General features: G+C 38.0%; 1 protein-coding gene across 3 annotated transcripts in view; it reads left to right on the top strand.

Moving 5' to 3' along the window:
• KCNJ2 (potassium inwardly rectifying channel subfamily J member 2) overlaps nucleotides 1–17,521 on the top strand; it is a 544,067-nt gene extending 526,546 nt beyond the window's left edge. The window contains exons 6-7 of one of the 3 annotated variants that reach the window (XM_060133886.1): nucleotides 7,408–7,830; nucleotides 8,409–9,184. The gene's annotated coding sequence lies outside the window, so the exon portion shown is untranslated. Of the gene's footprint in view, nucleotides 1–7,407; nucleotides 7,831–8,408; nucleotides 9,185–17,387 lie in introns of those variants that run through there. The other 2 variants (XM_060133887.1, XM_060133889.1) reach the window with 2 other exon arrangements.
• The last annotated feature ends 1,058 nt before the right edge of the window (nucleotides 17,522–18,579 follow it).

The following is an 18,579-nucleotide window of genomic DNA, read 5'->3' as shown; positions in this document are numbered from 1 at the left end:
ATGTGAATAATTTACCTTCAGCCTATAATATTTGAATAATGAAGACCCTATCAAGAAAATATATCTTAATTGTTCAGATCTTTCAGGAGGTCATTTTAAGCGTGCTTTTGCAAGGTTAAAAATAAAACATACATGATTTAACCCAGCAGTCCTTCTTTTAGGAACTTATAGTCGGAAGGTAATAAAATATAGTTAACTATGGACAAAAATGTAGATCAAAATAGCTTATCAAAGTTTTATTTATACTGTTAATGTATTAGAAGCAATACAATGTCTAACAAAAGTAGATTGATTAAATAAAATTATTGTTAAATTCATACAACAGAATATTTCTTTACTACTACTGTTTTTTAAATTTATGTGTTTGAGTGTGTGTTTACATTTAAATTGTTTTGAAGAACAACAGTAACAAATTGCTAAGAATTTTGGATTACTGGTTTCAAAGCTGGGCTTATATATTTTAAAAAAATTCCAGAAAGTTCCAAAAAGCAAAACTTGAATTTGCTCTGCACAGGCAACTGTTTACATAACATTTTCATTGTATTTACATTATTTACATAGCATTGACATTGTATTATGTGTTATAAATAATCTAGGGATGGTTTAAATTATACAAGAGGATGTGCATAAGTTATATACAAATACTATGCCATTTTATGTAGGGAAATTGGGCATCCTTGGAGTTTGGTATCCTTGGGGGTCCTGGAACCAATCCCTGTGGATACCTAGGGACAACTGTAGTCAAATGAATTTCGAGTCAGTTGAGTGAGAGTTCTGTCACATTTCATATGACTACTTTGGCAATCATTTTCTCTCTACAAGCGAATACTAAAATTCAAAGCTTCAAACCAGACTCTGTAACAAGAAGTTTTCTCTAAATCAAAGAGTGAAGAAAAATAAATATCTACAATTAATTGCCTGATGCATGATAATGAGTTTTATTCATGATTGAAATTTTATACATGGATTCATTTGGCAGGTCTGTGATTCGAAGGTGGCTCTGGCTACAGGACTTTTATTAAAATCTTTCCATTGCACTTGACACAGGGAGATCCCATATCCATTTGTCAAAAGTTTTAATTTTTGGTGCAAAACTGAGATATCTAAGTGGTCAGCCTGCTGATTTGATGATAATTTTACATCCTTGAAGTCAGGTTTTATGATCTTACCATCCAGAGTTAGTGGCATAATCTGAGACGTCAAAACAAAGGAGGCACCAGAGTATGGCAGTCACTTGATATATTTCTTCTCTCATTTTTGTTTTTTTGTTCAGGTTGATGGAAAAATGTAAATGTAGGTTTGGATATCAGGATGTTAGCAGAACCCTAGGGGGAAAGGAGAGTTTTCTTTGTAACTTGGAAGGCCTGGAACGGCCGCTTCTGACATCATGGGTATTTTTAATGAAATATTAATGACTCTGATTTTAATAGGAATTTCAGCACAACCTAAATTAAGCCATTGGAAAAGGGACGTGGTCCCGTTAAGAACAGTAAAACCGTAAGCCCCCTTCCTGAAGAGTAGCTGTGAGCAGTTAAAGTGACAATCAATTTAACCAGGCCATATTGCTCTGCACGTCTCTGAAGTGTGAAGTCCCAGCATGCCTGATGTATTTCATTTTAATTTCCTTTTGGACAGAGCTATGGTTAGTGGGGGCCCTCACACACAAAAAGAAAAAGAAATGTGCAGAAGAGGAGGAAATTATTTAACCCTTTCCAAAAAGCTATGCAGTGCATTTAGCTAAAGTAAGAAAAATACGCAAGATTAGATTTCTCCTTTGGTTTTTAGAGAAAAATCAAAGTGGAGTAAGTGTAGTAAATAATGATGACTTATAGATGATTCCTATTGGAAGCCCTAAAATGCTCTCTGGGCACTTAGTCTGAGTATTTTTTAGAGAGAAACTGGATGGTTCTAAAATAAATCTTCCTTTGCTCTTTCTATATGGGAATATTACAATCATCTAATTTCACATGATTTTCCATCTGTCATTGGGATTAGCTTTCTACATGGTGAGCTGCTGATCTGTTGACTGTTTTGCACTCTAGAAGTCAGGCTTCAAGACATGGCTTTTGGTGGCGGCTCAGCCTGGATGTTTTTAAGATGGTGGCCTTGTCAACTTTTACAAAACTGAAATGCCAGATAAATCTGAAGGACTTTTCTTAAATTATACACATTTCTTACACACAGGATGTCAACTACCTACAGAAGTTTTCCTGAGACTGTTTTTGTTCCAGAGCAGCGGGAGAGAAGACAGCAATTGTGTGGTGGAATGTAGAAGGCTGATTTTGGACTCAGGAGTCAGGAGAGCTAAACGTGACTTTTATTGGCTTTGACATAAATTTATAATTTGATATTGTTAAAGTCGTTTGCTGTTCCTAGGTTTCATTTCTGATTCTCTTCGTGAAATACTGGGATGCACACTGAACTCAAAACACCTTTTGAGATTTCTGTGTGTTCCCGCACCCACTTTAATTTAAATAAAATATGACCTGTTCAAAAAAGCAACTATTGCTAGATGTGTAATATTTTAATCTTAATACAAGTTTAAAGGTGGGCACCTATATGGAAATTATCCACAGCAATAGTTTCACCCAAGGATTATTTGAATACAAAAAATAAAGAACACTGTTTTGGCTCCTTATGTAAAGAATGAAAAGCATGGCCACATTCTTTTAATAATAGTATATAACGCATATATATGGAATCTAAAAAAAAAAAAAAGTTGGTACTGATGAACCTAGTGGCAGGGCAGAAATAAAGACGTAGACATAGAGAATGGACTTGAGGACATGGGGGGTGCGAGGGGGAAGCTGGGGCGAAGTGAGAGTAGCATCAACAGACATACACTTCCAAATGTAAACTAGCTAGCTAGTGGGAAGCAGCCGCATAGCACAGGGAGATCAGCTCGGTGCTTTGCGATGACCTAGAGGGGTGGGGTAGGGAGGGTGGGAGGGAGACTCGGAAGGGAGGGGATGTGGGGACATGTGTGTGCATATGGCTGATTTATTTTGTTGTACAACAGAAACTAGCACAGTATTGTGAAGCAATCATACGCTAATAAAGAGCTATTAAAAAAAAAGAATAGCATATATCAACACATAATTTAATAAAATTTTGTCAACTTAATGTTCCTGAAGTATACAGTTCTGACACTATTACTCACCCTGGTCAAAAATATCTAATGAGTTCTAAGTATGGCCAGACTTAAGACCAAATTCCTTTCTTAGGCTGATCTTCCAAGTATTCTAAGATTTGACCTTGACTCGCCTTCCCGATGTCCTATCCCAATGTTGCCAAACTGGACTCCTCGCTCCTCCCCTTTCTGGGGTTCTTGTTCCCTAATAGTGACTATCAAAACTTACCCTGCTCTCCAGGTCTAAAGCCAATGTCATCTGCTAAGCCAGTCTATCGATTACACATAGTTTCTTCTTCCTGGATTCTCATCGTAGCTGAGTTTAGTGATCATTAGGACAGACTTTAAACACTGGCCTCACTAATTTCAGGTGAGCGACCACATTTATTTCCCTGAATTATGAGTTATCTGAAAGGAAAGGAGAGTGTCTTCCACGAAGATTTTTGAGATTTTTGAGATTTAAGGATTAAATGATGAGGCATATGGCCGACTTTGCCCATAGTAGGTGTACAATTCTTCTATTTCTCCTGCTGTCCCTATTATATCACTTATTGCCTTTTGATTTACAAATATATGAAGTATATTAATATTATTACACATATTATTTATATAAACACATATAGGTATTTCATTACTAAATTGCACAGTAAACACACAGTAACTTTTCGGTACTGGCATCCGGCATGGCCTTCCCCTTTCTACAGAATCAGGAAGGACCGGAACCTCCCTCTGCCCAGCCATCCCCTGGGAGCAACATGTGAGCCCATGACCTCAGGTTTTAACCAATCTGACGCTCTTGTCCAGGATTTAAATATTGAGCAAGTAAGACAAATTGGAAGAAGAGGTTAAAATTCACACGCAGAAGCAGCAGTGTCAGCGTCCTGTAGCCATGGCATTCCGGCCAGAATGTGTCTCCTAAAAGACAGTTGTATGGCTTCCTGCTTCTTGAATGCCTGACATAGCTTCTGTCTGGTCCACTTTCCAAGTCTGTTTCTCTAACTTCGCATCAATTGTTCAGCCTCTAATCTATTTGATGCCTCTGTGCTTAAGAAAGCCAGTGCTGGTTTCATTTCTTGCAAGTGAAGGCGCTTTAACTATATTCTATACATAGATCTCCAAGTTATTGAAGGCAGTAGCAAGTGACTGATTTGATTTCCTGGTTTAATTTTTTTTAAATGAGTGGATTACTTCTATTAAAAATCTGTCAGCTATTCAGTTGTCCCAAGTCAGGATAAATGCTTAAGACTCTCTCCTCATTTACCAGTTTTCAAAATAATGCATCATTTCTCTAGCTTTCCTCAAAGACGACTTATATTTTTTAGTATCACTACAAACTCTTGGAAACAAACATATCTGAAATGTTTGTATTAATTACGGTTATTGTTCTGTTAAAGTGTCCTACCTATGTTTCTGGGGGCCTCTGCAGTTTGAGTTCCGAATCCTTTTTACAAAAACCCCGTAGTTTGAGATAGCTTCCTTGATTTCTGTTAGGACAAAAGTTTTTTTAGGCTTATCTTACACATTTTCTGTTCAGATCTAGAATCAAACATTTCTACATTTCAACAAAGAGGCAGATTTTGCTTGGGACAATGGATAACCCTTTTAGTGGCTTTCTACTCACATGTATTACACCTTCTATTTTTTAACTTCCCTTAAAAATTAAAATCTTTATATTTTAATCCTAAATTTCTAAATATTAAAAAGATAATTGTTCTCCCAGTGGCTGTTTGCTTTGTGGTGAGCGTAATTAGATTTTATAACCAAGCTTTTTGGAGTTCAATAGCAAAAAAAAAAAAAAGTCAAAAGAGAAAATCAATTCATTCAAGTAGGCGAGCTCTAAAAGTCTCCTGAAGTGATAAATGCAGAATAAAGTGAACACTTAGCCACATGAGCTATTATGTGATGCAAAGAACTGTAGAGAAAATTGAAAACAACTTTTGTAAAGTTATATCACTTTACGGTAGGAAAAAAAAATGTTGCGTTTGAATCAGTCAAGATGCGCCAACTCAACCTGACCCTTTAAAAAATAGGAAACATCTTCCATAACTAAGATGTAAATGAAGAAGTCCATTCCCAGGCCTGCCAGGTATCAGAAGCCCATTTATGTCACCAAGACCCCATGTTCTTCAGTGTCTCCGTCTTCTGGTTTCCAGCTCCATCCTACAACTAGTTCCTTCAGCCTGGGGAGCCTGCTAGATAACCTCCACCCCTCCTAGCGCTACGACTGGCATGACAGCTCCCAGGGTCACGGGTGATCGAGGAAGAGCCTGCTGCTTTCGCTGTTCATCTCCATTTCCTTCTCCGTGGAAACAGAAGGTTGAAGACCTCACCCACACCACCTCACTTCCCAGTCTTCTGTGCAGCCGAGTGGCTAAGTGGCCGGGTCCTGTCCAGCAGGGATGTGAGCAAAAGCAGAGGTGTAGGAAAGGAATACATGGCTATGCTCTGAAGCCAAGACCCTTTGAGGGGCCTTTCACGGCCACCGCGTCTGGCTACATACTTCACGAATACATGGATCCTCGACACAGGTGTCACCTTTACATTAAGGAAGCCTATCTCAGAAGTCCCCTGAAAATTCCCCCGGAAACCTGAAGCCTTCTTGGCCAGGACTGGGCCACATGTCAGCCTTACCCCACCGAAATGGAGAGAGAATGAGAGTCTCATGGTGATTATCATGGATTCTTAGAGCTTTCAGGACCTGTGAACTTGGGGACGCAGTATGTGGAACCCTAAACAAAGTAGTTTATGAAGGAAGAAAGTAGACATTGAACTAGCAACCCTGATGTAATTGCTATATTTTAAAATTGATGATGTCTTGTGTCCATGTGAATATAAGAATACATACCCGCACTATTGTATACAATGTTTCAGTCATAGTGTCTCCATAGAGTTTTGTGTGTATCTATGTGTGAGACAGAGAACACCCAGATGGACACACACCCAGACCCCACATGCACACTTATAACATCGCTTCACTCATAGCTTATGTGTCGTTTTTATTCTGCTTTTCATTTAATAGTGTATGCATTTCCACGTTGCTGAAGCTTCCAGTTATGTTTCTGTTAGCACGCACATAAAAATTCATTAAGTAAAAGCACTGTAATTTCATTACATCGCCTTACCTTTGCATCACCCTACCTTTGTAAACTAGGTTGATTCTCCTTCATTTCCAAGTAACGTTGTAATCAATGCCTTCATGCCGGTAACTCTTTTTTCTTTTAGAGTGGTTAATCAGAATTCATTCCTAGAATGTTCACCAAATCACAATGATCATTATTGTTATCCTCACTGCATACTCTACCAAATGACTTTCCGAAAGGCTATACCAACTTACACTCCTCAAATAACATAGGACTATATAGAGGTGTAACCTTGCTTGATTGGAATTTATTTCTTTAAGTTGCCACTTTAAGTTGCCACTTTAATTATCCGTGCCATTTACCTTTATTTAAAATAATGAGACAAAATTTACTACTTATGTAATGTTTTGCACAACCTCTTATTTGATTTTCTCCCAGGATTTTAACACTTTTGTTTTTACCAAAGTTTTATTTTTAAAACAAACATAATCTCCTTTTGCCATATTGTTTGCATACATTTTTTTGAAGGCAGTCTGAAAGTTCAGAATTGATAAGTATTTGGCAATGGTCATTCTTGTTTTCTTTTCCGTTTTCATTTCTTAAGCATATGTACACACGTATCATTTATCCACTTAGAATAATCTTTGATTCTTAAAATTACTTATTTTTTCCACATGCGATTTAGTAAAAATATATGAAGTTGCAAAAAAATTCCATTGAGTTTCAAATAAAATTGCATCTAATACACAGCTTATTTTTAGGAGAACTGACACAGTTATGACATTTCATCTTCCTTTTCAAAGATATTTTCTCTATTCAAGTCTTATTTTTTTTGTCTCTCAATTCCAGAAATTATATATTCTAAAAGAATAATAAAGTTTTGTAAGGACATGCTCTTTCTTTTCTCTACCCTGGCAGAAAATTCTAAGTACACTTTTATGTAAACAGACACTGAGTAGTCAAGAACAAAGCAAATATTTGTGTGATTTGAAATGTTCTACTTCATTGTGCTCTTACCTTTCTCCATAAACTGGATTTAAATTTCTCTGCAGAAATTTGGATCTTTTGCTGTGTAATTCCTATGATCATTTCTCAACAAAAGTGTTCTTGATAAAAATTTGAATCGATTTTCACATTATTTTATTTTTGAAACCATATTGAATTTGGCAATAAATATTATTTTCATCATTTTTGTAGCATCTGGGAAGCTTGAAGAAACTCTCGGTGAGGCAGGACGGCAGGATGGGGGATAGTCTTGGAGCCCTGCATGGGCCACGCTGATTTAAAAACAATGAATCTCTTCCAATACCCTCCTTTAATGCCTGAACTCCTAAGGCTGCAGTGACTTTCCCAAGACTCTTCCCCTGGAACCAGAACCAAGCTCTTCTGACCCCCAGTCTGGTCCTATTGCACTTGTAACAGAATAATTCTCAAGAATATAGGACATCTCTCCATTCCTTGCCTTTTTGCATTTCCACCTCAACACCAAACTATTTAGTCTGCCCAACCTTGCCAGGTCTGTTCTTTCCCTATGCTTTGCTGAAGTTGTCCTTTCTCCCGGGACGCCCCCTACCCCATGCTTCACTTGGTCAAAACCTGCCCCCAGCACAGTTGAACCAGGTACGTGGTTTTCTGTAATTGACAGTGTCTCACTTCCTCATGAGACTTTAGGTTTCTTTGATCAGGGACCATATCGATCTTGGTCATCACTGAATCCCCAACATTTAGCCTAGAGTCTGACTCGTGGTAGGTGCCAAGGGGAAAAAAAATCTGACCAACTGGATCTTTGAAAAAGATTCACACCGAGTGCCATATTTTCTGGGAAGATTTCCCTACCTAACCACGTGTCTAAGTCTGTCATAATAACACATACGGAATCCTATCCTTCTAATGATCACTTTCCCAACTGTACTGAGAATTACTCCAGGCAATTTTTTTTCCTTTGGAGGCATTGTTTTTTTTCTGTGTAACCTTAACAGTAAACACCATGCCTGATGCATGCATAGGCAGTAACTCCTCTCTCTCTCTCTCTCTCTCTCCATATATATATATAATGTATTATTACATTATTACATTATATATATTAATAACATATAATGCATTATTACATTATTACATATATACTATATATACACACACACATAGTCTAAGTCAGTGTGATAAGCCATAAGTTTTCTGACAGCCTTTTATATTTCCAGATATCTTAAAATGCCTGGCAAGTTGGAGCCACCGGAAAACTTCCTGTCCTGGAGGTTAAGGCTTTATGCTCTTCGTTAAGGCCTTCAAGACACTGCTGGTCAAGGCCACTGAGCTGACACTTTCATTTTGCTGGAGGACCTGTATCTTCCTGTCTGTGATCTGCACATCGGGCTGGCATGGCACACCAGCGAGGATAAGCAAAAAGCATTTGAATACTTGAATCTTACCTGCTTATCTTCATGCTTCTTGGACAGTATATCATTACTGTAACTGTTCACGTACAAAGCTTCTTTTTCATTTTAGAGGACTTTTAAGTTGAACAAGCCAGAATGGAAGTCATTCATTCTGGGATTTATCTTCATCCTGAAGGAAAAGATACACACACCTCTGAGCATACAGCAGAGAATGACGCAAAACACTAAAATGCAGGGAACCTCCAGAAAAACAGCATCTTGAATCTGTTTTAGTCTCTGCCGTATCTCCAGGGATCTTGATCTACGCCTAAGACGTAATATGTGCTTAATAAACATTTGTTGAATTCTATAGGAGTAGAGTGGAAGAACTGTCTTATGAGTACTTAATTTCCTTGGGAAAAAGTTTCAGTATATTGTAAAAGAATTATTTATTTAACCTCACGCTGAATATGTCAATCTAAAATATTTTCGAAAAACATGGCCTAATGCATTTGAAATAAAATATACAATTAGAAACTAATTTTCTTAGTATGCTTTACTTTATGAATTTAACTAAATAATTATGAAATAAAGGATTCTTAATAATGACCACATAATCTGAGGTTCTGTACTTTTCTTCTTTCTTTACCCTGGACCCTGTTATTGAAATGGGAAGTTAAGCTGACATTTTTGCAAGGTTTTTTTTTTTGCTTTTTTATAGTCTAAAGGTTAATGAGCTGTGGTGTGGTTTAGCGCTGCGTGTGCTAAGCTAGCACCTAATATGTTAAGTTGGGTGTGATTCAAGCCTTTGGAGAAAAGTGGTCTCCTACATTGCAGGTGGGGGAGGGGAGGACAGAAGGAAGAAGCCTGTACCATTGTGCCCCTGTTATTGCTCAAGAAAGGTGGTCCTGGTCGGCTGCATGCCCTTGGGGACTTTATATACAAGCTGTTCTCAAGGGGAACATAAATATCCCACATTCCATTTCGAGAGGTGCTGGGTTATAGGTTATTGACCAGTTTAGGGATTTATAGTTGGAGTCAGTAATTGTTAAGGAAAAATGGCTTGACAATTTTATTATAGTGGAGGCCTGCTGGAAAAGTTAAATATAGATTTACCTAAGAACTAACTCGATCTTGGTAATAATAAGTATGTCTGTGTGTATATGTGTGTGTGTGTGTGTGTGTGTGTGTGTGTGTGTGTGTGTGTGTGTGATTCTGTGTAGATATTTTAGTACAGACTATGCTTTCTTTTTCATAGAGGAGAGTTATAACATGAATTCTTACATATGCATCACATGAGTAAGTATACAACATACTGTTTCATAAGAATATACAGAGTATTGTAAATAAACACAATACTGACAAATAAATCCTTTCTGAACAATGAGAAATTGTTAATTTGTTTTCATATTTCAGAGCAGCAGCAGAAGAAAAAGAAAAGAATAGCCGTGGGGTGTACGTCACCATTTACTAATAGATTTCATGTCCCACCACTACCCTGCTCCCCCACCACCGCAAACATATACCCACACAATTGTTCACCTTTAAGATCTTAACAAATTAATCACCTATTTTTTAATCTCTGGAGTTTTTTAAAAAGTAAAGATAGAGATTTAATGATCACTCTGATTCTTTATGATGCCAAATCCCAGAAGAACTCATAGATCAAGATTTAGTATAAAGAATTAGTTTGATGGCTTTATAGAATACTAGAGAATATGGCTTGTCTTCATCCTTCAGGTCTCTGCTTAGTAGTCATTTTCACAGAAGGATCTTTCTGAATCTCTTAACTTGACCACCTTCAGTAACTTTGATTTTATCATCATCTTATGTTCTTTGTTTCATTCAAAGGTGTCTGTTAGCTACAAACCATCACTGATTCTCACTCTACCTAGACTTTTCTATAACCACGTTGTTCCTGAGGGTCTCTTAGCAACACCACACCCCATTCCCACCCCCACTTCTTGCTCTGTCTTGGGGGTGAGGATGAAAAGTGGGCAAGTAGGGAGTAGAGTGGAGTTCTGCATCTAAATTATTTGGTGTTGCAAATCCAATCAACATAATCAAAATAAAATATGCACTTTATGGGCTCAATGGCAGAATGGAGATAACAGAGTAAAGAGTAAATGAACCTGAATAGATTGACAAATATTATTTAATATGAAAAAAGAGAGAAAAATTATTAACAGAGGAAGGCATTAACAAAGTCTTAGGAAACTGTAGGACAATACCAAAAAGACCCACATTTCCCTCTGGTTAGTAAACATATGGAAAACAGCAGAATAGTACTGTACAGTTTGAATGGATATTGAAAGATAGATTATTACTTGTGTTATGAACTTGAATGAGCTGTCTGTGAAAACAATCTGTAGGATTTTTAAAATTCCAGGACCTCATACCATAATATTTAAAAAGTTAAAGATACAATCCACAATTATATTATTGTGAAGAACCAGAAAAGTATCAATGACTTGCAGGGGAATAAACAGGTAACACCCATGTTGGAATTATCAGACAAGTAATTTGTAGCAACTAGCATAACAAGGCTCTAGGAAGTAAGATAAAATGCTCTTGAAATGAATGAAAAGTCTCAGCAGGGATCTAAAAGTTATAAAAAAAGAACCGAATAAAAAATTTGGAGCCTAAAAATAAAAGCATTGATTAAAAAACAAAAAAAACTAAAAATTTAAAAAATCAGTAGCAAATGGAGATGACAGTGGAAAGATCCAGTGAAGACAGATCAATAGAAAATATCCATTCTGAACAACAGAGAAAAAAACGTTGGAGAAAATGAACAGAGCTTCAGATATGTGTGGGGTAATTCCAAAAGTCTAAGAGTCATGACATCAGAGTTCTAGAAAGAGAAGTGAAAGAATGTGGCACAAAAATAATTGAAGAAATAATGGCTGAAAACTTCACCAATTTGGTAAAAGATGTAAATTTTCAGAATCAAGAGGGTCAGTGAATCACAAACAGAGTTAACTAAAAAAGAAAGAAATCTACACCCTGACACATCATAATCAAACTGATAAAAATAACAAAAAGCTTTGACTGCAGCCAGAGAGGGGGAAATGAAAATGAAAAATTATTACATTTAGGGAAGCAACCATTTGAAAGACTGCAGATTTCTCATCAGATATTAAAAAAAAAAACAACCAGAGAAAATGATGGATCAATATATAGCATTGCAATGAAACTATATTTTGGGGGAAACAGAGCAAACAAATGAAAATCCCCTTTGTGATAGGAAACATATAAACAAAACACCAAGTTTTTATTATTCTTTGAGATCAGCACTTGGAAATGAACATACAAAACGTGAAACTTCTGTTTTTTTCCTACTTAAGGTAAAATTTGATTTCTATGTGAAATCTGTAGACTTTAGTTTTTCCTGTCTAAAACTGCATGGATTGCTATTGCATGTACTAGTCTAATATTCTCAATGCCCACCAAACCTTAAGTAGGATTTTATCTTAAATTTGAAGACTTTATTGAGGAGGGGAGCTTTCCTATGTAGCTGTATCCTGTAATAGTTTCTAATCAATAAGTAGGTATGTTTGCAGAGGTTTTCTAAATCACAGAAAGAATAAAAGCACCCAATAAATACATTCATGATACAGATGACATTGCTTTTCAAGTTTCAGCATTTACTGTGGTGAAAGTAACAGTTAACACAGAAAGGAAAAAAAAGTGATCAGAGATAAGGAACTGGAAGTATAGAATTCATATTTTTCTGAATATATATATATAGCTTAAGACAGGCATAGGAAAGCAGAGTTGGTGTAAAGTCGCCTGTACCTCATAACCACATGAATAAAGATCTCCTAATCATGCCAGGAGGCTGGCAAAAACTTCCTTCAATATGTTGCCCTATGGGAAAGTAAACCAATTTCCACGTTATTGTCCAGATGGCTATCTTTATCTGATGAAGGAAGAGAAAGAATTGAAATAATTTTATCAGAAGAGAGTTTTTTAAAATGTGTAAAAAGAGAGAGATCAATGTTTTTTTAAAAAAAAAATCTGTATCTTTGATTATTTCCTTACAAAAACAAATTAAGAGATGGGCATGAATATTGTGAGGAAACAGCAGAGGAAGTAGCGTGTTTTTCAAAGTCTCCCAGCCATGTGGTTACTGCTGTGTGCCTTTCGTCTCTTCGGTTTCCTGAACATGGGTGGAAAATTCTACTCTCATAATATTACTTGAGCCTTTTCTCTTCTTGGTCTTCTTTTAGGTTGGTCATTGGGGGAATCACCAGATGGGAAGGAACCTTTCAAGTCCATTACTCCTTTCCTATCCCTTCAACACCTTCTGATGGCCAGTGGGGTTTTCACAGGTTCTAATATTACTGCAATGATTCAGCAAGCTCTTTGAATTGCACTCAGGAAGGGAATAATATTCTCTTTCTAATTCTCCTAGGAATTCACCTTTCCTTCCTGAAAATACAGACCAAAAAAGCCAAAATATTACTTCCAGTGAATTAACTCAAATAATCTTTATGGAGTTAAGCGCTATGTTTTCAAAGTCTGGTTTGGTAACCATGAAACAGGAATAGGCAAGCAGATCATCAACGGATACTGAGCTACGTGTCTTTGGTGCACAACCATGTAAATGTGGAGGAAACAAAAATTAATAGCAGGTGAAAATGATTCCAACTCTGACAGTAATCTCAGTCTTGGAGGACTGAGCATTTAGCCTGTGGGATCTGACACTAACTCCAGATGGAGAGTGTCAAAATTGAATTGTAGAAAAAAAAAAAAAATTGAATTGTAGGACACCCAGCTGGCATTGGGGAATTGCTTGATGTGCGGAAAACCCACATATCTGGAGTCTGAAGTGAATTGTAGCAGGAGAGTAAAGAAAACACATTGATTTTTTTCTAGACACAGGAGCAGTTACCAACCCCATCAATAGAAATTGATCAGAGGCCAGACAAGAAATTTAGGCCAGGCTTTATTGGGGCCCCTGCTGCAGCAGTGGGGAGCAAAACCAAGTAGCAGTTCCCCTTGATTAATCCCTGAGGGGGGGGGAACTTGTTCCTTATATGGGGTGGGGGGGCAGGGGTCTGGATGGAGTAGAGGCTTAGGTGGTCTGCCCACCCCTTTAGCGGTATTCAGTGCAGGGGGCCTGCGCAGCACCCTGCTTTTGCTCCTGGTTCTTCAGAAGTGGCAGTTGGTTGGTTGGTTGGTTTTTTTGGTCTTTTTGTAACTCGTTGGCCATAATGTGCCCCAGCTGCGGCATGCACGTAGTTATTTTTAGTCCCTTATAGTTTCTTTGTATCTTGTTGCTCAAGGAGACGTCTGTCCAGGTGCAAGCCCTGCAGCAGAGGGTCCCAGGTCCCAGGTCCCAGCCTGTCTCAGAAGCACTAACATTATTTGAGAAATAATGGTGGTTGTCCTCCATAGGGAAGTGGCTGTCAGAGGTGATGGGAGGAGATATTGTTACAGAATTTGGCGGCCGATGGTAACTGGACTGACTGGATGTCAAAATAATAGGGGTGGGGGTGGTTTAATCACCATAGACAGGGTGGGTACAATCATTATAATGAGTGCAAAGTAAGAGTGACATCCAGGGGCCCTGTTCCACAGAGGGTTTTGCCGACGGGTAAGACCACCTCCATAGGGGTATGATAGGTGGGCAGCTGAAAAAGGTATTGCTCAAAATTCAGCCACAGTTATGAAGTGTCAAGATCCCTTGCCCGGTTTCTGAACCTGAGTGACTTTTCAGATCTGGAAGCCATTGATTGAAGAAGGGTCTGGGTCCCCACGAGGGACAGTACAACACCATGTCAAATATATTATCAAACATTTGAAGGATTTCAAGAATTTTTGGACAAAAGTTTCAAGGTGACATTGGTATACCCAGTCTCGAGAAGCATCATCATGGCCCCCATGTAGATGGAGTATTTGGGGCTATATAATTAAGGGAGCTCTTGCAGAAGTCTACCACCCAGTGAGTCCAAAATATCCAGGACCTACACGGTACCTATGCCATAGCTCCCAAAGGTATAATTAAATAGACAGCCTTGATATTTGACAAATTATCTAGTTTTTGGTATGTGTAGCAAGATTTATTATTGTGAGGAAGGCCTAGTGGGAGGCTTAAGATAGTAAGACCAAGACGATTTTGCATCTCATGGAGGAAGAAGAAGGAGATTTGCTCTACCCTTAATGACCTAAAGAGCTCTAAAAAAGTCAGATGGTTTCTTAGGATGACGGTAAAATACCATTATTCAACCAACTAACAACTTCTGTGGTAACTGCCGTTCCCTTTGCAGTATCTATGCTTGAGCAGATTAAAATGGACTCAGGTACAGGATATGCAGCCTTTGATCTGGTAAACACGTTCTCTTTCATCCCAATCAGGCAGAAGGTTCAGAAACAGCTCAAATTCAAATTGGGATCAGTAACAGCCAATATTTCTAGCCTTGCTTCACATCTGTGTTAACTCTCTTGCCCTGTTTTATAACATAGTTTGAAGAGAACTGAATTCTCTGGACTTCATAATATTCTATTGATTCACCCGATGACATCATAGAGATTGGAGCAGATGTGCAACGATTGGAAAACTCACTGGACCAGATGAACCTAGGCTGCACTTAGTTCACAAGTACGTTAGCTCAGTATGAAGGTATGAGACAAAAACAGATGGCTGCCGTACCACAGCTCCACAGAGAATGGCCCTGAAAGGCAGCGATGAGACGAAATCCAGTGGTAGAACCTCAGGCAATAGATCTGGTCATTGACTTTGTGAGGAGAAGTTCCTTAAGTTATAGCCCGTGGTGAATGGCTTGGCTGGTTACTCATGGGCCTGGATGAAGGAATTGTGAGTAATTAGTGCACTGAATCCCCTCAAAGTTCATGGTTCACCCAGACCCTCAGAATGTAATTTGGAAATAGGGTCTTTGTAGGTGTAATTAGCTAAGATGAGTTCACACTGGATTAGGGCGGGTCCTTCTCCAACGACTAAGGGTTATTATCAGAAGAGGAGAGGACACACAGGGCTGCAAAGAGAGAATAAGCCTGTGTTACGACACAGAGACACAGAGGGAAGAACGCCCTTGACAACAGAGACTGGGACCATGCATCCACCAAGCAAGGGATGCCAAGGACTGATAGCACCACCAGAAGCCAGGACAGAGGGATGGAGCAGATTGTCCCAGCACACTTCCAAAGGAGCCAACTGCCAACGCCTTGATTTCAGACTTCTGCCCTCCGGAACCGTAAGAGAATAAATCGATGATTCTGTTTTTAAAGCCACACTGTTTATGGTAATATGTTCCAGCAGCTCTAGGAAACTAATACAACTAGGGACAGGGAAATCTGGGGAAGAAGCACATTGAAAGACCAACGGGAGAGAGCAAAAAGTTGAAACATTTTGTATTTCGCGTCCACAACTTCAAGAGAGCGTCTACTCTACAAGAGGCCTTAACAGCCTCCGAAACACGGAGTTCTGACGTCAGCCAGTGTCAGGGACAGCTAACTTCCACAATGCCCCCATAACCAGACTCCCCACTTCTTTATTATATTAACATTTTTGTTGTTCTAGCATTAGGTGACATAAATGTTCACTATAAGAAGACAATTTAAATTGCAAGTGCGAAACAAACTTCAGAGTTAGATGCAAAATATAAAATCCAAAGCCTTTAAGAAGGGTAAGCTATATTGCGTTGTTATTTATGTCTCTCTCTGTCTCTCACGCACACACACACACACACACACACCACACACTCACATCTTTATGCGCTCTAGAGAATGAGGCAACATTGGGCGGATTTGAATTCTTGGATGTTTTGCTTTGGTTGCGGCAGCACAGGTGCGTGTAAAGATGTTCGAGTCTATTTGGTGCCTACCGCTCACGAAATCAGCCAAAGGTATGGGAGCTTCATGGCTTAAGCCTGGTTTTAGAGTCATTGTTTAGCCTCCTGCTTCAAGTTAAGATTAGCTTCCTTTTCCTTTCCACATACAGGCATGCCGTTATTGCTTACAAACACAGCATTACAGTTTCCTAAGTATAAATAACTACCTAAATAAAACACATTGAAAAATAAGGAAAAGGCCTATGAATAACATGGAAAGAAATCATTATGGCTACATAAGGAATTCTCTGATATGGCCAGATTTATACAAGGCAGATTTTGAAGCCCTTATAGAGGTAGAACAGTTAAGAAGATATTATCTGAAGATCATAATGACTAGATAAGCTTGATATTTTCTTGTAAGGAAAGTGTAAAGTTTGTAAAGCCATGCATACTCCATGGAAATTGGTCTCAAAGCAGTGTTGCAAGGTCTCAGTCCAAGCCACCAAAAGCAATTTCAAAATATATAAATTTACATAACAACCTGTAAATCACCCATAATTAGGACCACACTTGATTTTGAGTTTTGAGCTATTTAACCTATGTTGTAATATGTATTTTTGAATGTATCATTTATGCAGTGATATACATATATAATATAAATAATACAAGGTAAATTTTAATTTTACATTAAATTATACAACAGAGACAGGAGAAAACAATTTCATGCATACACAGTTTAATTCCTTTCAAATTTGCTAAGTGTGTTCTTTGAAGCTAGTAAAATTCAAATCCTTCACCTCTGGTTTTTAAGGGAACGAACTGAATATATAATCCTCAGCAAAATGACCTACCTTCAAACTTACTTTTGCTTCAGTAACCCACTTCCCTTCCACAGTACAGCGGTCACTGCACTTTTCCCCTCCACTAAAACGAAACCTCTAGCCTTCACACCTGGAGTGCTTTCTGTTTTCATCCTTTCCCACTTCCCTCCTTTTCTCTACCACAGGGGTCCCAAATCTTCTCAAGAGGAAACAGTGGTTCAAGACAGTGTTCTCTGTCGTCGGAAGGGGAAAAGAATCCATTTAGGAACCCTCAAAGGCTAATACATTTTACCCTGTAATAGTAACCACAACAACAAAATAACCAAGTAAGAAGGAAATAATAGTTTGTATAGGCTTAGTTTGTATATTTACTATTTCAAACCATATAAATTGTCATCTTAGTTAGTCAAAAATGACTGACTATTGGCTCTTTCCTATGACTCAACCTAACACAACAAGGTCCATAAAGAAATAAGATGCTCTTTACATCACTGGTCATCTACAGAAAGAAAAGAAAAACACGGGGTAAAATCAGCATCAAATCATCCAATCACTTGTCTTACATCAGTCTGTAATTCTTCGCCTTTGCATGTGCCATGTTGATACTATCTACCTGCACTGTGAAATAATTTCTTATGACCCAAGTGTTCCAGTGACTCTCCACTTAAGGTTGAAGCCACTTTTGGTGCCTGTCCTACTAAGAAATCCCATCAGAACTCTACTTAATACTCTGTAATAACCTATATGGGAAAAGAATCTGAAAAAGAATAGATACATGTATATGTATAACTGACTTACTTTGCTGTACACCTGAAACTAACACAACACTGTAAATCAACTCTACTCCAATATAAAATAAAAATTAAATTAGAAAAAAAGAAATCCAATCAGTACGTCTTGATTGTTCTGAAACCCACATTGGCCCCCAACCAACACCTAAACTGATCTCCTTGTTCTAAACCACACTCCTAACATTTTTTACTACACACTCTGGAACTTTTATTTGTATTATTTCCTTCCTTTTCATCATTTTTGAAAACAAGAGCTGTGCGTGTTTTGCTGTCTAAGCCAAATAGTTGATCATTTCCTATTGTTTTTATTTAATTTACTCCATAGAAAACATTGTGATAATGTTTTAAGGCCAATGCATGATGTCAAAGTCTAAGCTGAGAAAAGAAACAGAGTGACGTCATGAACTTTATCAGCTGGAATAAAACAGGCTGATTGTCGTGTGCAGCTTAACACTGGTTATTAATAACAAGGGTAGTCCTTAGAAATGTGTGTACAACTCCTTTCACACGTGCCTAATAATTCTAGAGAGATTATTCCAAAGGGGGAAAAATTACCTTCATCATTGGGCTTCCAAAAAAATAAGCA

The sequence above is a fragment of the Lagenorhynchus albirostris genome, chromosome 20 (assembly GCF_949774975.1).
Source record: "Lagenorhynchus albirostris chromosome 20, mLagAlb1.1, whole genome shotgun sequence".
NCBI classification, from domain to species: Eukaryota; Metazoa; Chordata; class Mammalia; order Artiodactyla; family Delphinidae; genus Lagenorhynchus; species Lagenorhynchus albirostris.
Note: the sequence above shows the minus strand (reverse complement) of the source record. Positions and strands in the feature narration are given on the sequence as shown.